Source organism: Salmo salar, chromosome 23 (assembly GCF_965601325.2).
Source record: "Salmo salar chromosome 23, fSalSal1, whole genome shotgun sequence".
Classification (NCBI taxonomy): Eukaryota; Metazoa; Chordata; class Actinopteri; order Salmoniformes; family Salmonidae; genus Salmo; species Salmo salar.
Window position 1 is genome coordinate 13,693,365 of NC_138313.1, and position 19,789 is coordinate 13,713,153.

The 19,789-nt window shown below is 44.4% G+C and overlaps 24 non-coding genes across 24 annotated transcripts; all 24 read left to right on the forward strand.

The window, feature by feature from the left end:
* The first annotated feature begins 611 nt into the window (after positions 1-611).
* Positions 612-683, forward strand: trnad-guc (transfer RNA aspartic acid (anticodon GUC)). Its single transcript has one exon. It is a non-coding gene; the product is annotated as a tRNA-Asp (tRNA).
* A 742-nt stretch (positions 684-1,425) lies between these two features.
* trnad-guc (transfer RNA aspartic acid (anticodon GUC)) lies at positions 1,426-1,497 on the forward strand. Its single transcript has one exon. It is a non-coding gene; the product is annotated as a tRNA-Asp (tRNA).
* A 742-nt stretch (positions 1,498-2,239) lies between these two features.
* Positions 2,240-2,311, forward strand: trnad-guc (transfer RNA aspartic acid (anticodon GUC)). Its single transcript has one exon. It is a non-coding gene; the product is annotated as a tRNA-Asp (tRNA).
* A 742-nt stretch (positions 2,312-3,053) lies between these two features.
* Positions 3,054-3,125, forward strand: trnad-guc (transfer RNA aspartic acid (anticodon GUC)). The gene has a single exon. It is a non-coding gene; the product is annotated as a tRNA-Asp (tRNA).
* Positions 3,126-3,867: 742 nt separating this feature from the next.
* Positions 3,868-3,939, forward strand: trnad-guc (transfer RNA aspartic acid (anticodon GUC)). Its single transcript has one exon. It is a non-coding gene; the product is annotated as a tRNA-Asp (tRNA).
* Positions 3,940-4,681: 742 nt separating this feature from the next.
* On the forward strand, positions 4,682-4,753 carry trnad-guc (transfer RNA aspartic acid (anticodon GUC)). The gene has a single exon. It is a non-coding gene; the product is annotated as a tRNA-Asp (tRNA).
* A 742-nt stretch (positions 4,754-5,495) lies between these two features.
* On the forward strand, positions 5,496-5,567 carry trnad-guc (transfer RNA aspartic acid (anticodon GUC)). Its single transcript has one exon. It is a non-coding gene; the product is annotated as a tRNA-Asp (tRNA).
* Positions 5,568-6,309: 742 nt separating this feature from the next.
* Positions 6,310-6,381, forward strand: trnad-guc (transfer RNA aspartic acid (anticodon GUC)). Its single transcript has one exon. It is a non-coding gene; the product is annotated as a tRNA-Asp (tRNA).
* Positions 6,382-7,123: 742 nt separating this feature from the next.
* On the forward strand, positions 7,124-7,195 carry trnad-guc (transfer RNA aspartic acid (anticodon GUC)). Its single transcript has one exon. It is a non-coding gene; the product is annotated as a tRNA-Asp (tRNA).
* A 742-nt stretch (positions 7,196-7,937) lies between these two features.
* Positions 7,938-8,009, forward strand: trnad-guc (transfer RNA aspartic acid (anticodon GUC)). Its single transcript has one exon. It is a non-coding gene; the product is annotated as a tRNA-Asp (tRNA).
* Positions 8,010-8,751: 742 nt separating this feature from the next.
* On the forward strand, positions 8,752-8,823 carry trnad-guc (transfer RNA aspartic acid (anticodon GUC)). The gene has a single exon. It is a non-coding gene; the product is annotated as a tRNA-Asp (tRNA).
* Positions 8,824-9,565: 742 nt separating this feature from the next.
* On the forward strand, positions 9,566-9,637 carry trnad-guc (transfer RNA aspartic acid (anticodon GUC)). The gene has a single exon. It is a non-coding gene; the product is annotated as a tRNA-Asp (tRNA).
* Positions 9,638-10,379: 742 nt separating this feature from the next.
* Positions 10,380-10,451, forward strand: trnad-guc (transfer RNA aspartic acid (anticodon GUC)). The gene has a single exon. It is a non-coding gene; the product is annotated as a tRNA-Asp (tRNA).
* Positions 10,452-11,193: 742 nt separating this feature from the next.
* Positions 11,194-11,265, forward strand: trnad-guc (transfer RNA aspartic acid (anticodon GUC)). Its single transcript has one exon. It is a non-coding gene; the product is annotated as a tRNA-Asp (tRNA).
* Positions 11,266-12,007: 742 nt separating this feature from the next.
* On the forward strand, positions 12,008-12,079 carry trnad-guc (transfer RNA aspartic acid (anticodon GUC)). The gene has a single exon. It is a non-coding gene; the product is annotated as a tRNA-Asp (tRNA).
* Positions 12,080-12,821: 742 nt separating this feature from the next.
* trnad-guc (transfer RNA aspartic acid (anticodon GUC)) lies at positions 12,822-12,893 on the forward strand. Its single transcript has one exon. It is a non-coding gene; the product is annotated as a tRNA-Asp (tRNA).
* Positions 12,894-13,635: 742 nt separating this feature from the next.
* Positions 13,636-13,707, forward strand: trnad-guc (transfer RNA aspartic acid (anticodon GUC)). Its single transcript has one exon. It is a non-coding gene; the product is annotated as a tRNA-Asp (tRNA).
* A 742-nt stretch (positions 13,708-14,449) lies between these two features.
* trnad-guc (transfer RNA aspartic acid (anticodon GUC)) lies at positions 14,450-14,521 on the forward strand. The gene has a single exon. It is a non-coding gene; the product is annotated as a tRNA-Asp (tRNA).
* Positions 14,522-15,263: 742 nt separating this feature from the next.
* On the forward strand, positions 15,264-15,335 carry trnad-guc (transfer RNA aspartic acid (anticodon GUC)). The gene has a single exon. It is a non-coding gene; the product is annotated as a tRNA-Asp (tRNA).
* Positions 15,336-16,077: 742 nt separating this feature from the next.
* Positions 16,078-16,149, forward strand: trnad-guc (transfer RNA aspartic acid (anticodon GUC)). Its single transcript has one exon. It is a non-coding gene; the product is annotated as a tRNA-Asp (tRNA).
* Positions 16,150-16,891: 742 nt separating this feature from the next.
* Positions 16,892-16,963, forward strand: trnad-guc (transfer RNA aspartic acid (anticodon GUC)). The gene has a single exon. It is a non-coding gene; the product is annotated as a tRNA-Asp (tRNA).
* Positions 16,964-17,705: 742 nt separating this feature from the next.
* Positions 17,706-17,777, forward strand: trnad-guc (transfer RNA aspartic acid (anticodon GUC)). Its single transcript has one exon. It is a non-coding gene; the product is annotated as a tRNA-Asp (tRNA).
* A 742-nt stretch (positions 17,778-18,519) lies between these two features.
* trnad-guc (transfer RNA aspartic acid (anticodon GUC)) lies at positions 18,520-18,591 on the forward strand. The gene has a single exon. It is a non-coding gene; the product is annotated as a tRNA-Asp (tRNA).
* Positions 18,592-19,333: 742 nt separating this feature from the next.
* trnad-guc (transfer RNA aspartic acid (anticodon GUC)) lies at positions 19,334-19,405 on the forward strand. Its single transcript has one exon. It is a non-coding gene; the product is annotated as a tRNA-Asp (tRNA).
* Positions 19,406-19,789: the final 384 nt, after the last annotated feature.

The window sequence follows — 19,789 nt, forward strand, 5'->3', positions numbered from 1 at the left end:
CAGTGGTAGAATTCTCGCCTGCCACGCGGGAGGCCCGGTTTCGATTCCCGGCCAATGCAGGAACTTTTGAACAAGTCATTTTGACAAATATGCAACCCCGTGAGGAAGAAATCTCTTTTGAGATTGCCAGGTCGACAGCAATCTCTGGTCATGGTAGAATTCTCAACTGACTCTTGAAAAGTCTGAGTTTGGGTTCACTTACCGTTTGGACATTTATGCATTCTCAGTAGACTTTTGTGAATCCATTGTAGATTTCCAGTGTGTGAGGTGATTTACTTTGTGCAAGGCTTTAGTTGTTAAATGGGAAGCGAATATCCAACAAGTCAGTGACAACTGTGTTGAGTTTGGCCTTTGTGACTATGTCCTGGGATTTTCCACACACACCTCTCCTTCTAACTACTATTATGTGGCTTGTGAGCGGTATAGAGCAAAATCGACTACATGTACGTGTCCATGAGGGTCTCAGCTTTCCATAGATGTGTCATAGTAGTCTCTAGCTCTAACCATTCAGTCTCTACAGATGTTTTTGTTGGAAGGGTTAACACCCAACTCTCCAAATTTAGGGATAGTATCCAATGCTCCACATTTTTTCAAAGAACCAACCCACCTGCTCCTCGTTAGTATAGTGGTGAGTATCCCCGCCTGTCACGCGGGAGACCGGGGTTCAATTCCCCGACGGGGAGGGAAAGACTGATTTTATTAGGGTGTACAATGTCACTGAGCCCACAAAGCGGGAAATATGCTTAGAATTAAAGATTTTTGATACGATATCTAGCCGTGGGGTTTTTTTCAGCATTGCAAGGCATTGGTTGTTCAGTGGTAGAATTCTCGCCTGCCACGCGGGAGGCCCGGTTTCGATTCCCGGCCAATGCAGGAACTTTTGAACAAGTCATTTTGACAAATATGCAACCCCGTGAGGAAGAAATCTCTTTTGAGATTGCCAGGTCGACAGCAATCTCTGGTCATGGTAGAATTCTCAACTGACTCTTGAAAAGTCTGAGTTTGGGCTCACTTACCGTTTGGACATTTATGCATTCTCAGTAGACTTTTGTGAATCCATTGTAGATTTCCAGTGTGTGAGGTGATTTACTTTGTGCAAGGCTTTAGTTGTTAAATGGGAAGCGAATATCCAACAAGTCAGTGACAACTGTGTTGAGTTTGGCCTTTGTGACTATGTCCTGGGATTTTCCACACACACCTCTCCTTCTAACTACTATTATGTGGCTTGTGAGCGGTATAGAGCAAAATCGACTACATGTACGTGTCCATGAGGGTCTCAGCTTTCCATAGATGTGTCATAGTAGTCTCTAGCTCTAACCATTCAGTCTCTACAGATGTTTTTGTTGGAAGGGTTAACACCCAACTCTCCAAATTTAGGGATAGTATCCAATGCTCCACATTTTTTCAAAGAACCAACCCACCTGCTCCTCGTTAGTATAGTGGTGAGTATCCCCGCCTGTCACGCGGGAGACCGGGGTTCAATTCCCCGACGGGGAGGGGAAGACTGATTTTATTAGGGTGTACAATGTCACTGAGCCCACAAAGCGGGAAATATGCTTAGAATTAAAGATTTTTGATACGATATCTAGCCGTGGGGTTTTTTTCAGCATTGCAAGGCATTGGTTGTTCAGTGGTAGAATTCTCGCCTGCCACGCGGGAGGCCCGGTTTCGATTCCCGGCCAATGCAGGAACTTTTGAACAAGTCATTTTGACAAATATGCAACCCCGTGAGGAAGAAATCTCTTTTGAGATTGCCAGGTCGACAGCAATCTCTGGTCATGATAGAATTCTCAACTGACTCTTGAAAAGTCTGAGTTTGGGTTCACTTACCGTTTGGACATTTATGCATTCTCAGTAGACTTTTGTGAATCCATTGTAGATTTCCAGTGTGTGAGGTGATTTACTTTGTGCAAGGCTTTAGTTGTTAAATGGGAAGCGAATATCCAACAAGTCAGTGACAACTGTGTTGAGTTTGGCCTTTGTGACTATGTCCTGGGATTTTCCACACACACCTCTCCTTCTAACTACTATTATGTGGCTTGTGAGCGGTATAGAGCAAAATCGACTACATGTACGTGTCCATGAGGGTCTCAGCTTTCCATAGATGTGTCATAGTAGTCTCTAGCTCTAACCATTCAGTCTCTACAGATGTTTTTGTTGGAAGGGTTAACACCCAACTCTCCAAATTTAGGGATAGTATCCAATGCTCCACATTTTTTCAAAGAACCAACCCACCTGCTCCTCGTTAGTATAGTGGTGAGTATCCCCGCCTGTCACGCGGGAGACCGGGGTTCAATTCCCCGACGGGGAGGGGAAGACTGATTTTATTAGGGTGTACAATGTCACTGAGCCCACAAAGCGGGAAATATGCTTAGAATTAAAGATTTTTGATACGATATCTAGCCGTGGGGTTTTTTTCAGCATTGCAAGGCATTGGTTGTTCAGTGGTAGAATTCTCGCCTGCCACGCGGGAGGCCCGGTTTCGATTCCCGGCCAATGCAGGAACTTTTGAACAAGTCATTTTGACAAATATGCAACCCCGTGAGGAAGAAATCTCTTTTGAGATTGCCAGGTCGACAGCAATCTCTGGTCATGGTAGAATTCTCAACTGACTCTTGAAAAGTCTGAGTTTGGGCTCACTTACCGTTTGGACATTTATGCATTCTCAGTAGACTTTTGTGAATCCATTGTAGATTTCCAGTGTGTGAGGTGATTTACTTTGTGCAAGGCTTTAGTTGTTAAATGGGAAGCGAATATCCAACAAGTCAGTGACAACTGTGTTGAGTTTGGCCTTTGTGACTATGTCCTGGGATTTTCCACACACACCTCTCCTTCTAACTACTATTATGTGGCTTGTGAGCGGTATAGAGCAAAATCGACTACATGTACGTGTCCATGAGGGTCTCAGCTTTCCATAGATGTGTCATAGTAGTCTCTAGCTCTAACCATTCAGTCTCTACAGATGTTTTTGTTGGAAGGGTTAACACCCAACTCTCCAAATTTAGGGATAGTATCCAATGCTCCACATTTTTTCAAAGAACCAACCCACCTGCTCCTCGTTAGTATAGTGGTGAGTATCCCCGCCTGTCACGCGGGAGACCGGGGTTCAATTCCCCGACGGGGAGGGGAAGACTGATTTTATTAGGGTGTACAATGTCACTGAGCCCACAAAGCGGGAAATATGCTTAGAATTAAAGATTTTTGATACGATATCTAGCCGTGGGGTTTTTTTCAGCATTGCAAGGCATTGGTTGTTCAGTGGTAGAATTCTCGCCTGCCACGCGGGAGGCCCGGTTTCGATTCCCGGCCAATGCAGGAACTTTTGAACAAGTCATTTTGACAAATATGCAACCCCGTGAGGAAGAAATCTCTTTTGAGATTGCCAGGTCGACAGCAATCTCTGGTCATGATAGAATTCTCAACTGACTCTTGAAAAGTCTGAGTTTGGGTTCACTTACCGTTTGGACATTTATGCATTCTCAGTAGACTTTTGTGAATCCATTGTAGATTTCCAGTGTGTGAGGTGATTTACTTTGTGCAAGGCTTTAGTTGTTAAATGGGAAGCGAATATCCAACAAGTCAGTGACAACTGTGTTGAGTTTGGCCTTTGTGACTATGTCCTGGGATTTTCCACACACACCTCTCCTTCTAACTACTATTATGTGGCTTGTGAGCGGTATAGAGCAAAATCGACTACATGTACGTGTCCATGAGGGTCTCAGCTTTCCATAGATGTGTCATAGTAGTCTCTAGCTCTAACCATTCAGTCTCTACAGATGTTTTTGTTGGAAGGGTTAACACCCAACTCTCCAAATTTAGGGATAGTATCCAATGCTCCACATTTTTTCAAAGAACCAACCCACCTGCTCCTCGTTAGTATAGTGGTGAGTATCCCCGCCTGTCACGCGGGAGACCGGGGTTCAATTCCCCGACGGGGAGGGGAAGACTGATTTTATTAGGGTGTACAATGTCACTGAGCCCACAAAGCGGGAAATATGCTTAGAATTAAAGATTTTTGATACGATATCTAGCCGTGGGGTTTTTTTCAGCATTGCAAGGCATTGGTTGTTCAGTGGTAGAATTCTCGCCTGCCACGCGGGAGGCCCGGTTTCGATTCCCGGCCAATGCAGGAACTTTTGAACAAGTCATTTTGACAAATATGCAACCCCGTGAGGAAGAAATCTCTTTTGAGATTGCCAGGTCGACAGCAATCTCTGGTCATGGTAGAATTCTCAACTGACTCTTGAAAAGTCTGAGTTTGGGTTCACTTACCGTTTGGACATTTATGCATTCTCAGTAGACTTTTGTGAATCCATTGTAGATTTCCAGTGTGTGAGGTGATTTACTTTGTGCAAGGCTTTAGTTGTTAAATGGGAAGCGAATATCCAACAAGTCAGTGACAACTGTGTTGAGTTTGGCCTTTGTGACTATGTCCTGGGATTTTCCACACACACCTCTCCTTCTAACTACTATTATGTGGCTTGTGAGCGGTATAGAGCAAAATCGACTACATGTACGTGTCCATGAGGGTCTCAGCTTTCCATAGATGTGTCATAGTAGTCTCTAGCTCTAACCATTCAGTCTCTACAGATGTTTTTGTTGGAAGGGTTAACACCCAACTCTCCAAATTTAGGGATAGTATCCAATGCTCCACATTTTTTCAAAGAACCAACCCACCTGCTCCTCGTTAGTATAGTGGTGAGTATCCCCGCCTGTCACGCGGGAGACCGGGGTTCAATTCCCCGACGGGGAGGGAAAGACTGATTTTATTAGGGTGTACAATGTCACTGAGCCCACAAAGCGGGAAATATGCTTAGAATTAAAGATTTTTGATACGATATCTAGCCGTGGGGTTTTTTTCAGCATTGCAAGGCATTGGTTGTTCAGTGGTAGAATTCTCGCCTGCCACGCGGGAGGCCCGGTTTCGATTCCCGGCCAATGCAGGAACTTTTGAACAAGTCATTTTGACAAATATGCAACCCCGTGAGGAAGAAATCTCTTTTGAGATTGCCAGGTCGACAGCAATCTCTGGTCATGGTAGAATTCTCAACTGACTCTTGAAAAGTCTGAGTTTGGGTTCACTTACCGTTTGGACATTTATGCATTCTCAGTAGACTTTTGTGAATCCATTGTAGATTTCCAGTGTGTGAGGTGATTTACTTTGTGCAAGGCTTTAGTTGTTAAATGGGAAGCGAATATCCAACAAGTCAGTGACAACTGTGTTGAGTTTGGCCTTTGTGACTATGTCCTGGGATTTTCCACACACACCTCTCCTTCTAACTACTATTATGTGGCTTGTGAGCGGTATAGAGCAAAATCGACTACATGTACGTGTCCATGAGGGTCTCAGCTTTCCATAGATGTGTCATAGTAGTCTCTAGCTCTAACCATTCAGTCTCTACAGATGTTTTTGTTGGAAGGGTTAACACCCAACTCTCCAAATTTAGGGATAGTATCCAATGCTCCACATTTTTTCAAAGAACCAACCCACCTGCTCCTCGTTAGTATAGTGGTGAGTATCCCCGCCTGTCACGCGGGAGACCGGGGTTCAATTCCCCGACGGGGAGGGAAAGACTGATTTTATTAGGGTGTACAATGTCACTGAGCCCACAAAGCGGGAAATATGCTTAGAAATAAAGATTTTTGATACGATATCTAGCCGTGGGGTTTTTTTCAGCATTGCAAGGCATTGGTTGTTCAGTGGTAGAATTCTCGCCTGCCACGCGGGAGGCCCGGTTTCGATTCCCGGCCAATGCAGGAACTTTTGAACAAGTCATTTTGACAAATATGCAACCCCGTGAGGAAGAAATCTCTTTTGAGATTGCCAGGTCGACAGCAATCTCTGGTCATGGTAGAATTCTCAACTGACTCTTGAAAAGTCTGAGTTTGGGCTCACTTACCGTTTGGACATTTATGCATTCTCAGTAGACTTTTGTGAATCCATTGTAGATTTCCAGTGTGTGAGGTGATTTACTTTGTGCAAGGCTTTAGTTGTTAAATGGGAAGCGAATATCCAACAAGTCAGTGACAACTGTGTTGAGTTTGGCCTTTGTGACTATGTCCTGGGATTTTCCACACACACCTCTCCTTCTAACTACTATTATGTGGCTTGTGAGCGGTATAGAGCAAAATCGACTACATGTACGTGTCCATGAGGGTCTCAGCTTTCCATAGATGTGTCATAGTAGTCTCTAGCTCTAACCATTCAGTCTCTACAGATGTTTTTGTTGGAAGGGTTAACACCCAACTCTCCAAATTTAGGGATAGTATCCAATGCTCCACATTTTTTCAAAGAACCAACCCACCTGCTCCTCGTTAGTATAGTGGTGAGTATCCCCGCCTGTCACGCGGGAGACCGGGGTTCAATTCCCCGACGGGGAGGGAAAGACTGATTTTATTAGGGTGTACAATGTCACTGAGCCCACAAAGCGGGAAATATGCTTAGAATTAAAGATTTTTGATACGATATCTAGCCGTGGGGTTTTTTTCAGCATTGCAAGGCATTGGTTGTTCAGTGGTAGAATTCTCGCCTGCCACGCGGGAGGCCCGGTTTCGATTCCCGGCCAATGCAGGAACTTTTGAACAAGTCATTTTGACAAATATGCAACCCCGTGAGGAAGAAATCTCTTTTGAGATTGCCAGGTCGACAGCAAGCTCTGGTCATGGTAGAATTCTCAACTGACTCTTGAAAAGTCTGAGTTTGGGTTCACTTACCGTTTGGACATTTATGCATTCTCAGTAGACTTTTGTGAATCCATTGTAGATTTCCAGTGTGTTAGGTGATTTACTTTGTGCAAGGCTTTAGTTGTTAAATGGGAAGCGAATATCCAACAAGTCAGTGACAACTGTGTTGAGTTTGGCCTTTGTGACTATGTCCTGGGATTTTCCACACACACCTCTCCTTCTAACTACTATTATGTGGCTTGTGAGCGGTATAGAGCAAAATCGACTACATGTACGTGTCCATGAGGGTCTCAGCTTTCCATAGATGTGTCATAGTAGTCTCTAGCTCTAACCATTCAGTCTCTACAGATGTTTTTGTTGGAAGGGTTAACACCCAACTCTCCAAATTTAGGGATAGTATCCAATGCTCCACATTTTTTCAAAGAACCAACCCACCTGCTCCTCGTTAGTATAGTGGTGAGTATCCCCGCCTGTCACGCGGGAGACCGGGGTTCAATTCCCCGACGGGGAGGGAAAGACTGATTTTATTAGGGTGTACAATGTCACTGAGCCCACAAAGCGGGAAATATGCTTAGAATTAAAGATTTTTGATACGATATCTAGCCGTGGGGTTTTTTTCAGCATTGCAAGGCATTGGTTGTTCAGTGGTAGAATTCTCGCCTGCCACGCGGGAGGCCCGGTTTCGATTCCCGGCCAATGCAGGAACTTTTGAACAAGTCATTTTGACAAATATGCAACCCCGTGAGGAAGAAATCTCTTTTGAGATTGCCAGGTCGACAGCAATCTCTGGTCATGGTAGAATTCTCAACTGACTCTTGAAAAGTCTGAGTTTGGGCTCACTTACCGTTTGGACATTTATGCATTCTCAGTAGACTTTTGTGAATCCATTGTAGATTTCCAGTGTGTGAGGTGATTTACTTTGTGCAAGGCTTTAGTTGTTAAATGGGAAGCGAATATCCAACAAGTCAGTGACAACTGTGTTGAGTTTGGCCTTTGTGACTATGTCCTGGGATTTTCCACACACACCTCTCCTTCTAACTACTATTATGTGGCTTGTGAGCGGTATAGAGCAAAATCGACTACATGTACGTGTCCATGAGGGTCTCAGCTTTCCATAGATGTGTCATAGTAGTCTCTAGCTCTAACCATTCAGTCTCTACAGATGTTTTTGTTGGAAGGGTTAACACCCAACTCTCCAAATTTAGGGATAGTATCCAATGCTCCACATTTTTTCAAAGAACCAACCCACCTGCTCCTCGTTAGTATAGTGGTGAGTATCCCCGCCTGTCACGCGGGAGACCGGGGTTCAATTCCCCGACGGGGAGGGAAAGACTGATTTTATTAGGGTGTACAATGTCACTGAGCCCACAAAGCGGGAAATATGCTTAGAATTAAAGATTTTTGATACGATATCTAGCCGTGGGGTTTTTTTCAGCATTGCAAGGCATTGGTTGTTCAGTGGTAGAATTCTCGCCTGCCACGCGGGAGGCCCGGTTTCGATTCCCGGCCAATGCAGGAACTTTTGAACAAGTCATTTTGACAAATATGCAACCCCGTGAGGAAGAAATCTCTTTTGAGATTGCCAGGTCGACAGCAATCTCTGGTCATGGTAGAATTCTCAACTGACTCTTGAAAAGTCTGAGTTTGGGTTCACTTACCGTTTGGACATTTATGCATTCTCAGTAGACTTTTGTGAATCCATTGTAGATTTCCAGTGTGTGAGGTGATTTACTTTGTGCAAGGCTTTAGTTGTTAAATGGGAAGCGAATATCCAACAAGTCAGTGACAACTGTGTTGAGTTTGGCCTTTGTGACTATGTCCTGGGATTTTCCACACACACCTCTCCTTCTAACTACTATTATGTGGCTTGTGAGCGGTATAGAGCAAAATCGACTACATGTACGTGTCCATGAGGGTCTCAGCTTTCCATAGATGTGTCATAGTAGTCTCTAGCTCTAACCATTCAGTCTCTACAGATGTTTTTGTTGGAAGGGTTAACACCCAACTCTCCAAATTTAGGGATAGTATCCAATGCTCCACATTTTTTCAAAGAACCAACCCACCTGCTCCTCGTTAGTATAGTGGTGAGTATCCCCGCCTGTCACGCGGGAGACCGGGGTTCAATTCCCCGACGGGGAGGGAAAGACTGATTTTATTAGGGTGTACAATGTCACTGAGCCCACAAAGCGGGAAATATGCTTAGAATTAAAGATTTTTGATACGATATCTAGCCGTGGGGTTTTTTTCAGCATTGCAAGGCATTGGTTGTTCAGTGGTAGAATTCTCGCCTGCCACGCGGGAGGCCCGGTTTCGATTCCCGGCCAATGCAGGAACTTTTGAACAAGTCATTTTGACAAATATGCAACCCCGTGAGGAAGAAATCTCTTTTGAGATTGCCAGGTCGACAGCAATCTCTGGTCATGGTAGAATTCTCAACTGACTCTTGAAAAGTCTGAGTTTGGGCTCACTTACCGTTTGGACATTTATGCATTCTCAGTAGACTTTTGTGAATCCATTGTAGATTTCCAGTGTGTGAGGTGATTTACTTTGTGCAAGGCTTTAGTTGTTAAATGGGAAGCGAATATCCAACAAGTCAGTGACAACTGTGTTGAGTTTGGCCTTTGTGACTATGTCCTGGGATTTTCCACACACACCTCTCCTTCTAACTACTATTATGTGGCTTGTGAGCGGTATAGAGCAAAATCGACTACATGTACGTGTCCATGAGGGTCTCAGCTTTCCATAGATGTGTCATAGTAGTCTCTAGCTCTAACCATTCAGTCTCTACAGATGTTTTTGTTGGAAGGGTTAACACCCAACTCTCCAAATTTAGGGATAGTATCCAATGCTCCACATTTTTTCAAAGAACCAACCCACCTGCTCCTCGTTAGTATAGTGGTGAGTATCCCCGCCTGTCACGCGGGAGACCGGGGTTCAATTCCCCGACGGGGAGGGAAAGACTGATTTTATTAGGGTGTACAATGTCACTGAGCCCACAAAGCGGGAAATATGCTTAGAATTAAAGATTTTTGATACGATATCTAGCCGTGGGGTTTTTTTCAGCATTGCAAGGCATTGGTTGTTCAGTGGTAGAATTCTCGCCTGCCACGCGGGAGGCCCGGTTTCGATTCCCGGCCAATGCAGGAACTTTTGAACAAGTCATTTTGACAAATATGCAACCCCGTGAGGAAGAAATCTCTTTTGAGATTGCCAGGTCGACAGCAATCTCTGGTCATGGTAGAATTCTCAACTGACTCTTGAAAAGTCTGAGTTTGGGCTCACTTACCGTTTGGACATTTATGCATTCTCAGTAGACTTTTGTGAATCCATTGTAGATTTCCAGTGTGTGAGGTGATTTACTTTGTGCAAGGCTTTAGTTGTTAAATGGGAAGCGAATATCCAACAAGTCAGTGACAACTGTGTTGAGTTTGGCCTTTGTGACTATGTCCTGGGATTTTCCACACACACCTCTCCTTCTAACTACTATTATGTGGCTTGTGAGCGGTATAGAGCAAAATCGACTACATGTACGTGTCCATGAGGGTCTCAGCTTTCCATAGATGTGTCATAGTAGTCTCTAGCTCTAACCATTCAGTCTCTACAGATGTTTTTGTTGGAAGGGTTAACACCCAACTCTCCAAATTTAGGGATAGTATCCAATGCTCCACATTTTTTCAAAGAACCAACCCACCTGCTCCTCGTTAGTATAGTGGTGAGTATCCCCGCCTGTCACGCGGGAGACCGGGGTTCAATTCCCCGACGGGGAGGGAAAGACTGATTTTATTAGGGTGTACAATGTCACTGAGCCCACAAAGCGGGAAATATGCTTAGAATTAAAGATTTTTGATACGATATCTAGCCGTGGGGTTTTTTTCAGCATTGCAAGGCATTGGTTGTTCAGTGGTAGAATTCTCGCCTGCCACGCGGGAGGCCCGGTTTCGATTCCCGGCCAATGCAGGAACTTTTGAACAAGTCATTTTGACAAATATGCAACCCCGTGAGGAAGAAATCTCTTTTGAGATTGCCAGGTCGACAGCAATCTCTGGTCATGGTAGAATTCTCAACTGACTCTTGAAAAGTCTGAGTTTGGGTTCACTTACCGTTTGGACATTTATGCATTCTCAGTAGACTTTTGTGAATCCATTGTAGATTTCCAGTGTGTGAGGTGATTTACTTTGTGCAAGGCTTTAGTTGTTAAATGGGAAGCGAATATCCAACAAGTCAGTGACAACTGTGTTGAGTTTGGCCTTTGTGACTATGTCCTGGGATTTTCCACACACACCTCTCCTTCTAACTACTATTATGTGGCTTGTGAGCGGTATAGAGCAAAATCGACTACATGTACGTGTCCATGAGGGTCTCAGCTTTCCATAGATGTGTCATAGTAGTCTCTAGCTCTAACCATTCAGTCTCTACAGATGTTTTTGTTGGAAGGGTTAACACCCAACTCTCCAAATTTAGGGATAGTATCCAATGCTCCACATTTTTTCAAAGAACCAACCCACCTGCTCCTCGTTAGTATAGTGGTGAGTATCCCCGCCTGTCACGCGGGAGACCGGGGTTCAATTCCCCGACGGGGAGGGAAAGACTGATTTTATTAGGGTGTACAATGTCACTGAGCCCACAAAGCGGGAAATATGCTTAGAATTAAAGATTTTTGATACGATATCTAGCCGTGGGGTTTTTTTCAGCATTGCAAGGCATTGGTTGTTCAGTGGTAGAATTCTCGCCTGCCACGCGGGAGGCCCGGTTTCGATTCCCGGCCAATGCAGGAACTTTTGAACAAGTCATTTTGACAAATATGCAACCCCGTGAGGAAGAAATCTCTTTTGAGATTGCCAGGTCGACAGCAATCTCTGGTCATGGTAGAATTCTCAACTGACTCTTGAAAAGTCTGAGTTTGGGCTCACTTACCGTTTGGACATTTATGCATTCTCAGTAGACTTTTGTGAATCCATTGTAGATTTCCAGTGTGTTAGGTGATTTACTTTGTGCAAGGCTTTAGTTGTTAAATGGGAAGCGAATATCCAACAAGTCAGTGACAACTGTGTTGAGTTTGGCCTTTGTGACTATGTCCTGGGATTTTCCACACACACCTCTCCTTCTAACTACTATTATGTGGCTTGTGAGCGGTATAGAGCAAAATCGACTACATGTACGTGTCCATGAGGGTCTCAGCTTTCCATAGATGTGTCATAGTAGTCTCTAGCTCTAACCATTCAGTCTCTACAGATGTTTTTGTTGGAAGGGTTAACACCCAACTCTCCAAATTTAGGGATAGTATCCAATGCTCCACATTTTTTCAAAGAACCAACCCACCTGCTCCTCGTTAGTATAGTGGTGAGTATCCCCGCCTGTCACGCGGGAGACCGGGGTTCAATTCCCCGACGGGGAGGGAAAGACTGATTTTATTAGGGTGTACAATGTCACTGAGCCCACAAAGCGGGAAATATGCTTAGAATTAAAGATTTTTGATACGATATCTAGCCGTGGGGTTTTTTTCAGCATTGCAAGGCATTGGTTGTTCAGTGGTAGAATTCTCGCCTGCCACGCGGGAGGCCCGGTTTCGATTCCCGGCCAATGCAGGAACTTTTGAACAAGTCATTTTGACAAATATGCAACCCCGTGAGGAAGAAATCTCTTTTGAGATTGCCAGGTCGACAGCAATCTCTGGTCATGGTAGAATTCTCAACTGACTCTTGAAAAGTCTGAGTTTGGGCTCACTTACCGTTTGGACATTTATGCATTCTCAGTAGACTTTTGTGAATCCATTGTAGATTTCCAGTGTGTGAGGTGATTTACTTTGTGCAAGGCTTTAGTTGTTAAATGGGAAGCGAATATCCAACAAGTCAGTGACAACTGTGTTGAGTTTGGCCTTTGTGACTATGTCCTGGGATTTTCCACACACACCTCTCCTTCTAACTACTATTATGTGGCTTGTGAGCGGTATAGAGCAAAATCGACTACATGTACGTGTCCATGAGGGTCTCAGCTTTCCATAGATGTGTCATAGTAGTCTCTAGCTCTAACCATTCAGTCTCTACAGATGTTTTTGTTGGAAGGGTTAACACCCAACTCTCCAAATTTAGGGATAGTATCCAATGCTCCACATTTTTTCAAAGAACCAACCCACCTGCTCCTCGTTAGTATAGTGGTGAGTATCCCCGCCTGTCACGCGGGAGACCGGGGTTCAATTCCCCGACGGGGAGGGAAAGACTGATTTTATTAGGGTGTACAATGTCACTGAGCCCACAAAGCGGGAAATATGCTTAGAATTAAAGATTTTTGATACGATATCTAGCCGTGGGGTTTTTTTCAGCATTGCAAGGCATTGGTTGTTCAGTGGTAGAATTCTCGCCTGCCACGCGGGAGGCCCGGTTTCGATTCCCGGCCAATGCAGGAACTTTTGAACAAGTCATTTTGACAAATATGCAACCCCGTGAGGAAGAAATCTCTTTTGAGATTGCCAGGTCGACAGCAATCTCTGGTCATGGTAGAATTCTCAACTGACTCTTGAAAAGTCTGAGTTTGGGTTCACTTACCGTTTGGACATTTATGCATTCTCAGTAGACTTTTGTGAATCCATTGTAGATTTCCAGTGTGTGAGGTGATTTACTTTGTGCAAGGCTTTAGTTGTTAAATGGGAAGCGAATATCCAACAAGTCAGTGACAACTGTGTTGAGTTTGGCCTTTGTGACTATGTCCTGGGATTTTCCACACACACCTCTCCTTCTAACTACTATTATGTGGCTTGTGAGCGGTATAGAGCAAAATCGACTACATGTACGTGTCCATGAGGGTCTCAGCTTTCCATAGATGTGTCATAGTAGTCTCTAGCTCTAACCATTCAGTCTCTACAGATGTTTTTGTTGGAAGGGTTAACACCCAACTCTCCAAATTTAGGGATAGTATCCAATGCTCCACATTTTTTCAAAGAACCAACCCACCTGCTCCTCGTTAGTATAGTGGTGAGTATCCCCGCCTGTCACGCGGGAGACCGGGGTTCAATTCCCCGACGGGGAGGGAAAGACTGATTTTATTAGGGTGTACAATGTCACTGAGCCCACAAAGCGGGAAATATGCTTAGAATTAAAGATTTTTGATACGATATCTAGCCGTGGGGTTTTTTTCAGCATTGCAAGGCATTGGTTGTTCAGTGGTAGAATTCTCGCCTGCCACGCGGGAGGCCCGGTTTCGATTCCCGGCCAATGCAGGAACTTTTGAACAAGTCATTTTGACAAATATGCAACCCCGTGAGGAAGAAATCTCTTTTGAGATTGCCAGGTCGACAGCAATCTCTGGTCATGGTAGAATTCTCAACTGACTCTTGAAAAGTCTGAGTTTGGGCTCACTTACCGTTTGGACATTTATGCATTCTCAGTAGACTTTTGTGAATCCATTGTAGATTTCCAGTGTGTGAGGTGATTTACTTTGTGCAAGGCTTTAGTTGTTAAATGGGAAGCGAATATCCAACAAGTCAGTGACAACTGTGTTGAGTTTGGCCTTTGTGACTATGTCCTGGGATTTTCCACACACACCTCTCCTTCTAACTACTATTATGTGGCTTGTGAGCGGTATAGAGCAAAATCGACTACATGTACGTGTCCATGAGGGTCTCAGCTTTCCATAGATGTGTCATAGTAGTCTCTAGCTCTAACCATTCAGTCTCTACAGATGTTTTTGTTGGAAGGGTTAACACCCAACTCTCCAAATTTAGGGATAGTATCCAATGCTCCACATTTTTTCAAAGAACCAACCCACCTGCTCCTCGTTAGTATAGTGGTGAGTATCCCCGCCTGTCACGCGGGAGACCGGGGTTCAATTCCCCGACGGGGAGGGAAAGACTGATTTTATTAGGGTGTACAATGTCACTGAGCCCACAAAGCGGGAAATATGCTTAGAATTAAAGATTTTTGATACGATATCTAGCCGTGGGGTTTTTTTCAGCATTGCAAGGCATTGGTTGTTCAGTGGTAGAATTCTCGCCTGCCACGCGGGAGGCCCGGTTTCGATTCCCGGCCAATGCAGGAACTTTTGAACAAGTCATTTTGACAAATATGCAACCCCGTGAGGAAGAAATCTCTTTTGAGATTGCCAGGTCGACAGCAATCTCTGGTCATGGTAGAATTCTCAACTGACTCTTGAAAAGTCTGAGTTTGGGCTCACTTACCGTTTGGACATTTATGCATTCTCAGTAGACTTTTGTGAATCCATTGTAGATTTCCAGTGTGTGAGGTGATTTACTTTGTGCAAGGCTTTAGTTGTTAAATGGGAAGCGAATATCCAACAAGTCAGTGACAACTGTGTTGAGTTTGGCCTTTGTGACTATGTCCTGGGATTTTCCACACACACCTCTCCTTCTAACTACTATTATGTGGCTTGTGAGCGGTATAGAGCAAAATCGACTACATGTACGTGTCCATGAGGGTCTCAGCTTTCCATAGATGTGTCATAGTAGTCTCTAGCTCTAACCATTCAGTCTCTACAGATGTTTTTGTTGGAAGGGTTAACACCCAACTCTCCAAATTTAGGGATAGTATCCAATGCTCCACATTTTTTCAAAGAACCAACCCACCTGCTCCTCGTTAGTATAGTGGTGAGTATCCCCGCCTGTCACGCGGGAGACCGGGGTTCAATTCCCCGACGGGGAGGGAAAGACTGATTTTATTAGGGTGTACAATGTCACTGAGCCCACAAAGCGGGAAATATGCTTAGAATTAAAGATTTTTGATACGATATCTAGCCGTGGGGTTTTTTTCAGCATTGCAAGGCATTGGTTGTTCAGTGGTAGAATTCTCGCCTGCCACGCGGGAGGCCCGGTTTCGATTCCCGGCCAATGCAGGAACTTTTGAACAAGTCATTTTGACAAATATGCAACCCCGTGAGGAAGAAATCTCTTTTGAGATTGCCAGGTCGACAGCAATCTCTGGTCATGGTAGAATTCTCAACTGACTCTTGAAAAGTCTGAGTTTGGGTTCACTTACCGTTTGGACATTTATGCATTCTCAGTAGACTTTTGTGAATCCATTGTAGATTTCCAGTGTGTGAGGTGATTTACTTTGTGCAAGGCTTTAGTTGTTAAATGGGAAGCGAATATCCAACAAGTCAGTGACAACTGTGTTGAGTTTGGCCTTTGTGACTATGTCCTGGGATTTTCCACACACACCTCTCCTTCTAACTACTATTATGTGGCTTGTGAGCGGTATAGAGCAAAATCGACTACATGTACGTGTCCATGAGGGTCTCAGCTTTCCATAGATGTGTCATAGTAGTCTCTAGCTCTAACCATTCAGTCTCTACAGATGTTTTTGTTGGAAGGGTTAACACCCAACTCTCCAAATTTAGGGATAGTATCCAATGCTCCACATTTTTTCAAAGAACCAACCCACCTGCTCCTCGTTAGTATAGTGGTGAGTATCCCCGCCTGTCACGCGGGAGACCGGGGTTCAATTCCCCGACGGGGAGGGAAAGACTGATTTTATTAGGGTGTACAATGTCACTGAGCCCACAAAGCGGGAAATATGCTTAGAATTAAAGATTTTTGATACGATATCTAGCCGTGGGGTTTTTTTCAGCATTGCAAGGCATTGGTTGTTCAGTGGTAGAATTCTCGCCTGCCACGCGGGAGGCCCGGTTTCGATTCCCGGCCAATGCAGGAACTTTTGAACAAGTCATTTTGACAAATATGCAACCCCGTGAGGAAGAAATCTCTTTTGAGATTGCCAGGTCGACAGCAATCTCTGGTCATGGTAGAATTCTCAACTGACTCTTGAAAAGTCTGAGTTTGGGTTCACTTACCGTTTGGACATTTATGCATTCTCAGTAGACTTTTGTGAATCCATTGTAGATTTCCAGTGTGTTAGGTGATTTACTTTGTGCAAGGCTTTAGTTGTTAAATGGGAAGCGAATATCCAACAAGTCAGTGACAACTGTGTTGAGTTTGGCCTTTGTGACTATGTCCTGGGATTTTCCACACACACCTCTCCTTCTAACTACTATTATGTGGCTTGTGAGCGGTATAGAGCAAAATCGACTACATGTACGTGTCCATGAGGGTCTCAGCTTTCCATAGATGTGTCATAGTAGTCTCTAGCTCTAACCATTCAGTCTCTACAGATGTTTTTGTTGGAAGGGTTAACACCCAACTCTCCAAATTTAGGGATAGTATCCAATGCTCCACATTTTTTCAAAGAACCAACCCACCTGCTCCTCGTTAGTATAGTGGTGAGTATCCCCGCCTGTCACGCGGGAGACCGGGGTTCAATTCCCCGACGGGGAGGGAAAGACTGATTTTATTAGGGTGTACAATGTCACTGAGCCCACAAAGCGGGAAATATGCTTAGAATTAAAGATTTTTGATACGATATCTAGCCGTGGGGTTTTTTTCAGCATTGCAAGGCATTGGTTGTTCAGTGGTAGAATTCTCGCCTGCCACGCGGGAGGCCCGGTTTCGATTCCCGGCCAATGCAGGAACTTTTGAACAAGTCATTTTGACAAATATGCAACCCCGTGAGGAAGAAATCTCTTTTGAGATTGCCAGGTCGACAGCAATCTCTGGTCATGGTAGAATTCTCAACTGACTCTTGAAAAGTCTGAGTTTGGGCTCACTTACCGTTTGGACATTTATGCATTCTCAGTAGACTTTTGTGAATCCATTGTAGATTTCCAGTGTGTGAGGTGATTTACTTTGTGCAAGGCTTTAGTTGTTAAATGGGAAGCGAATATCCAACAAGTCAGTGACAACTGTGTTGAGTTTGGCCTTTGTGACTATGTCCTGGGATTTTCCACACACACCTCTCCTTCTAACTACTATTATGTGGCTTGTGAGCGGTATAGAGCAAAATCGACTACATGTACGTGTCCATGAGGGTCTCAGCTTTCCATAGATGTGTCATAGTAGTCTCTAGCTCTAACCATTCAGTCTCTACAGATGTTTTTGTTGGAAGGGTTAACACCCAACTCTCCAAATTTAGGGATAGTATCCAATGCTCCACATTTTTTCAAAGAACCAACCCACCTGCTCCTCGTTAGTATAGTGGTGAGTATCCCCGCCTGTCACGCGGGAGACCGGGGTTCAATTCCCCGACGGGGAGGGAAAGACTGATTTTATTAGGGTGTACAATGTCACTGAGCCCACAAAGCGGGAAATATGCTTAGAATTAAAGATTTTTGATACGATATCTAGCCGTGGGGTTTTTTTCAGCATTGCAAGGCATTGGTTGTTCAGTGGTAGAATTCTCGCCTGCCACGCGGGAGGCCCGGTTTCGATTCCCGGCCAATGCAGGAACTTTTGAACAAGTCATTTTGACAAATATGCAACCCCGTGAGGAAGAAATCTCTTTTGAGATTGCCAGGTCGACAGCAATCTCTGGTCATGGTAGAATTCTCAACTGACTCTTGAAAAGTCTGAGTTTGGGCTCACTTACCGTTTGGACATTTATGCATTCTCAGTAGACTTTTGTGAATCCATTGTAGATTTCCAGTGTGTGAGGTGATTTACTTTGTGCAAGGCTTTAGTTGTTAAATGGGAAGCGAATATCCAACAAGTCAGTGACAACTGTGTTGAGTTTGGCCTTTGTGACTATGTCCTGGGATTTTCCACACACACCTCTCCTTCTAACTACTATTATGTGGCTTGTGAGCGGTATAGAGCAAAATCGACTACATGTACGTGTCCATGAGGGTCTCAGCTTTCCATAGATGTGTCATAGTAGTCTCTAGCTCTAACCATTCAGTCTCTACAGATGTTTTTGTTGGAAGGGTTAACACCCAACTCTCCAAATTTAGGGATAGTATCCAATGCTCCACATTTTTTCAAAGAACCAACCCACCTGCTCCTCGTTAGTATAGTGGTGAGTATCCCCGCCTGTCACGCGGGAGACCGGGGTTCAATTCCCCGACGGGGAGGGAAAGACTGATTTTATTAGGGTGTACAATGTCACTGAGCCCACAAAGCGGGAAATATGCTTAGAATTAAAGATTTTTGATACGATATCTAGCCGTGGGGTTTTTTTCAGCATTGCAAGGCATTGGTTGTTCAGTGGTAGAATTCTCGCCTGCCACGCGGGAGGCCCGGTTTCGATTCCCGGCCAATGCAGGAACTTTTGAACAAGTCATTTTGACAAATATGCAACCCCGTGAGGAAGAAATCTCTTTTGAGATTGCCAGGTCGACAGCAATCTCTGGTCATGGTAGAATTCTCAACTGACTCTTGAAAAGTCTGAGTTTGGGTTCACTTACCGTTTGGACATTTATGCATTCTCAGTAGACTTTTGTGAATCCATTGTAGATTTCCAGTGTGTGAGGTGATTTACTTTGTGCAAGGCTTTAGTTGTTAAATGGGAAGCGAATATCCAACAAGTCAGTGACAACTGTGTTGAGTTTGGCCTTTGTGACTATGTCCTGGGATTTTCCACACACACCTCTCCTTCTAACTACTATTATGTGGCTTGTGAGCGGTATAGAGCAAAATCGACTACATGTACGTGTCCATGAGGGTCTCAGCTTTCCATAGATGTGTCATAGTAGTCTCTAGCTCTAACCATTCAGTCTCTACAGATGTTTTTGTTGGAAGGGTTAACACCCAACTCTCCAAATTTAGGGATAGTATCCAATGCTCCACATTTTTTCAAAGAACCAACCCACCTGCTCCTCGTTAGTATAGTGGTGAGTATCCCCGCCTGTCACGCGGGAGACCGGGGTTCAATTCCCCGACGGGGAGGGAAAGACTGATTTTATTAGGGTGTACAATGTCACTGAGCCCACAAAGCGGGAAATATGCTTAGAATTAAAGATTTTTGATACGATATCTAGCCGTGGGGTTTTTTTCAGCATTGCAAGGCATTGGTTGTTCAGTGGTAGAATTCTCGCCTGCCACGCGGGAGGCCCGGTTTCGATTCCCGGCCAATGCAGGAACTTTTGAACAAGTCATTTTGACAAATATGCAACCCCGTGAGGAAGAAATCTCTTTTGAGATTGCCAGGTCGACAGCAATCTCTGGTCATGGTAGAATTCTCAACTGACTCTTGAAAAGTCTGAGTTTGGGTTCACTTACCGTTTGGACATTTATGCATTCTCAGTAGACTTTTGTGAATCCATTGTAGAT